This window comes from Echinops telfairi, unplaced genomic scaffold (assembly GCF_000313985.2).
Source record: "Echinops telfairi isolate 266 unplaced genomic scaffold, ASM31398v2 ScPeMD7_7469;HRSCAF=8507_1, whole genome shotgun sequence".
Lineage (NCBI taxonomy): Eukaryota > Metazoa > Chordata > Mammalia > Afrosoricida > Tenrecidae > Echinops > Echinops telfairi.
The window spans coordinates 103281002-103286128 of record NW_022111373.1 but is presented as its reverse complement, the minus strand read 5'-3'; the positions used below and the strand labels follow the sequence as shown (position 1 = coordinate 103286128).

The following is a 5127-nucleotide window of genomic DNA, read 5'->3' as shown; positions in this document are numbered from 1 at the left end:
TTGAAAACCCTATGATGTACGATTCTCTGACACATGTGGGGTTACCTTGGATTGAAATTGAAATTGGCTCAATACTACTTGCTATATTTGTCAAGCAAATTATTTATTGTAAGTCTTGGTTGAAGATTCTAACAAAGTTCTGTAAAAGCTTTGGAAATTTGAGATGCAAATTATCATATAATGGAGTTTATGCTCAGGAGATATATACCAGATAGCCTCTTAAAACAGAGATAGTTGGGATCTCAAAAAGAGTTTATTCCCATACCTTATCTTGATGTTACTAGTTTCATTATCATTGTCAACACATTACATAGGAAGTAGCATGATATACAGGAGGTTTAAACAGGTAAATGAGAGACAAAAGTGGCTGCTAGACTTTGTTGACTGGCTTAAGGCCACTGGTTAAAACAACTGAGCTAGGAATCAAAGTGGAAGATTTTTTGCTGCCCCTCTACCCAGGGGTACCAATGACAGAACACAGAAAAACCGTGCTTCTGTGTTGTGTCAGCTTCCACTGAGGTCATTTTAACCCTATAGCAGGTCCTTTCTTCTTTATGGTCCCTGATGGGTCATTTCAATGGCAAGGAAGTGCCTTCTATTAAAAATATACATACATATTTCTGGTAAAAGTTCTCTATATGTTTTTAGTTTGGAAAAGTGAGAAGGGTAATGTAAATTTTCCAGGTCAGTATTTCTCTTAGACATATTTTCCTACATTTTTTTTGCCTGCCTTGATATTTTTCCTTATTACTGTAATCCCTAAATGCCAGCAGGATTCCGGTATATGTCAATATTCACCTGACACTTTCTTTTCAACAGGGAAATTTATTTGCATGAAATGGCATTATTCCACCCTTTGTAGCTCTATCATATTTCATAAATGTTAATGCAGTATCTCTCACGGTAACATTCAAATCGAAAAATAAATATTGGAGTCTTGAAGCTTCAAAAGTAATTATAGAGAGAGACACTCCTCTTATAACCTTCCTTCAAGTTACAAACATTCACATTTCTATTAGTCTGAAGTGGGTTTTGCAAAGGAAGAAGACAGAGGTGAGAGAGAAGATTGCCTTTAAAAATATTTTATTGTCTATGCCATTTCTCCCTCCTCCTCCTACTTTAATTTTTTTCTCCCTTTCTTCTTATTTCCTTTATCAATTTCCCCCTAACAAATGATCCTTTGTAGAACACCAGAAGAGTGTTATTTTCAGATCACTGAAGATGAAAATTTGACAAATATATTTGGTCTCATAAGACTCAGTTTTTCTTACCTAACGGTACATGAACTGAATTTCTAATGCAACATTTTTCTTTATTTTTATCATTCTTTTCACCTTAGCTCAAAAAACAAGTGGTTCTACCCCTGCAGATTTTAAACTACAGTATAGAAATTTTCCTAACTGAGTGGGACTTTAGAGAGCATCTTTGTATAAAACATAAAATTGTTTGGAGGCTAAACTGGGGATTTGAAGCTAGACCCATAATTCTTGGGCTCAGTTGATTTTGTGACCCTGCTGAGCCCTGCAGTTGTTGTGTGCCACATTGTGCATCTGAGAGTGTGGAGATAGATTGCATACAGAATGGATGATTATGAAAATTAGATGGACTCATCAGACAACTAATTTTTGAGACTGGTATAAAGTTTAACATTCAAATCCTACAGTATCCCTACAGACTCCTGAGTCACTCTGATGATGATTATTGACTTTCACATTCCTGGCATGGAGCATATAAAATGATCACTCATTCCACCGAATTACAAATGCCCTTAAATAATTTAGGTTCCCTCTAAGTAAAATAGATTTCTTACATCATTGTTTGGGCCACAAGAACTAACTTACAGCCAGTCCATGTTGAAATCATGAGAAATGTGTCTGTTGTAGGAAATTGAGATGTGCAAGGGACATGTTCGCTTTCAGGAAGACACTCTCCTGCTGCTTCCCACTCGTGATGACAAAGTCCTGCCTTTTGATGGTAGGATGATGCCCATAACTCCATCTTTTAACTTCTATTTGTTTATGTAACTTAAATGATAAATTCCACTTTCTAGAAGTTGCCGATGTATGATATCACAGCAGATTGAATGCAAAGGGGCAGATAAAATAATCCACTAGTCTTCTATTCAGTTAGACACTAAAGACATGTGAAAATGTGTAATCCAATGTCATTCTTCTCATTATTTTTTATTTTAAAATAATTATTTTTTGTAGAAATGTTATTTGCATTACTATATAATGTATTTGGTAATGTTACATTAAAACGAATTCTAAATCTTCTAAAGATATATACGAGTGTATTATGTATAATACATATATATACATACACATGTATACACACACAAATAGATACATAACTCCTTTTCTTCTGTTCTGATTCAACGCTTACACTGTCCTCCTTCATATCTTGCTACTCTCCATGGTTACTCCCCCAACCCCCCAAAATAGGCCCAAATTTCTCAGTGAATTTTAGTGGAAATTCAAGTCCAGAGGAGGGCAATGTCTGTCTCAGAGAAGGTGATTCTGTTAGGTAGCCAGGATAGGGACACGGGGTTGTCTCTCCCATGCCTGTGAAGGCCCCCATAAAGGTTAGGAAGGACTCGGGTGAGCATTAGTCACCACCCAAGACCCCCAAACTGGGTATGCTACAATTCGGGCCCCTAAGCCAGGTAGGCAGTACACCCGAGTGGCCCAAGCTAGGACCAGACTCATGACCCCACCCAGGTGGGTTTAATTCAGCCAATGGAGTGAACCAAGACCTTCAACCACACCTCGCAAGCCAGAGGTTTGAATTACCCTGGCGGCAGGAAGACTGTCCCCGCCCTCTTCCCTCTTTTGACCCTGCCCCAGTCCCCGCTCATGCCCTGCTGGCTGCTCTCCCTGGCTTCAATGCCGTACGTGTGTCTTCCACGAGGTTGCTCTTGTCTAGTTGTGAGCCCCAGGGAGGCTTCCGCGTGATTTGGCATGCTTCCAGGAAATAGCGTGTACACTTTTGAGAGTGTAACACCTGAAACTTCTCCCAACCTTCATAAAAACTCACTTGGATTACAAACCAGGCTTCAGCATGAATTCTTTGTCATGTGAAGCCAAGAACCGAGGCAGTACCCACTCGAGAAACCTCACAATTTCAGTTGTGAGTGGGTAAATTATGTGGGGCAATTGCCACTGGGGGAAAAATGCTATTATTTATATTGACTTCCAATGGGAGAATATACCTTATATTATGTTCCTAATCAGGCACCTTTGACCTAGCTTCCCTGCAGCCGTTGGCGACCCAGGCTGCTTGCCACTGAAACTGTGACTTTAGGCTTTGTCCTGTCGGGGGCATAACATCTTTCATAGGTAACCCCAGAAGGATCTGATTTGGAAATATCACTAAGCAAACCAGACTTACCTTAAACACACTTGAAGCAGAGAAAAGGAATTGAAATACTCCCTTGGACTTATGGCTGAAATGTTCTATGTCATCAGCAGATGATTCTTATTCCAAGATGGTGGATTGGAATGTCAGTGGACTTTGGTTTCAACCTCATGCTTTAGGAGTCCCCAGTAATTGGCAAATCTAAGAGCAGTTAATTATGATGACGTAGCCCTATTTGCTACTTGCCCTCATGAAGGAATCACTGAAGACATGAATGCTATAGCAAAATGTGGTTAAGAAATCAGGTGGTATCTGGCTATCAGAAAAAATACTGTCTGGGGTATCAAAGTTTTGTCTTAAAACAAGCAGCCATCTAAGTGAGATGTCAGCTACGTCTACACAGAAGAAGCACACTAACCTGGGTGACCCAACTATTATAAACAATACAATCCAAGACCAGAGGAGGTCATTGCATTAGACAGAGCTTCAATTCTGAGCATGTGGTTGATAGAAGGCTATGGGAGACTGTGAACCCCCCCCAATGAATTTGCAGAGTCCCTAGGTAGAATAAATTTTCAGTGAAACCCCTCTGACCATTGACCAGGGATGTGAATAGTCTTGCTATCAGGCAAAGCGCATTGGAAAGTGGACTAATGCAGCCACTGTTAGGTTAGAATTTAACATCTTACCATTTGTTCTACCTTTTGAACCGTTTTAATTATGTTTTAGCTTTTATTATTTTGTTTTATTTGGAATTGAGAGTTTTCTGTGGTTTTACCCCTTTCCTTTTTTTTTTTTTGGTGTGTGTGATTTTCTTAATATTAACTCTAGTATGGGCATTTTTTGAATGATCTATTTTATTAGAGTAGACTGATGACACATGGTCCAAGAAAAAAATAGCAAACCAAATATAATCAGATGTTAAAGTCTGGTCTTCAAACATCACAGCCAATGATGCCTTGCTTGCCTATGATCTTGCCAATACAAAATCAAATCCACACTTCAGTGGCCATCAAATCATTCAGCAGAGCTTCCATAACGTAACTGTGAACTGTTTGAAGTGGCCAGTCTTAGCACTATTGACTATATTTTTCAGGCTCTGAATAGCTGCAGGATCTCAGCAGGGGTTGGAGGAACCAGCTCCGCCCTGCCATAGTACCAAAATGTGGCCAATTGAGGCTTCAAATAAGTAGCAGCAGTGTTTACCATCCCTGGAGCCTTCTCCACCAAGTTATGGATAAATTGGGCCATGGTTTCAGGAGAGAAAGTCTGTGGCCCGTAACTGGATGAATAGTTGCTTAGGGGTTTGTCAGGGGAAGTGCATGGGAAATGGAGAGATAATATGATAACAAGAATGAAGAAACCATTCTAAATTTGATTGTGGTGATTGCATGATTCTTTTTAACATCTTTAAATCATTGAATTGCCTGGCATGTGAATATGTCAACACAGCTGTTAAAATTAAAAAAAAGAAAACTGGACAATGAATAAGAAAGACCAAGGAATTACATCTTTGAATCGAGTTTGCCATAATAACAAAAATGGGTGTCTTTCAAGAAGTGCAGCTGGAATGCTTCCTAGAAGCCAGGGTGGAAAGACTTCATCTCATGTATTGTGGACATATTACCTGGAGAGTGATATGCTAGGGAAATTAGAAAGCGAGTAAAAAAGAGGAAGATTCTCCATGGAAATGCACAGCACAGTGCCTGCAACTGCAGCTCAGACTTAGCAATAGTTGTGAGGACAGGGAAGGACCAGGCAGCATTTTGT

General features: G+C 39.4%; 1 pseudogene; it reads right to left on the bottom strand.

Annotated features, from left to right (window-relative positions):
• Positions 1–4292: 4292 nt before the first annotated feature.
• On the bottom strand, positions 4293–4608 carry LOC105978714 (annotated as a pseudogene).
• Between the last annotated feature and the right edge of the window lie 519 nt (positions 4609–5127).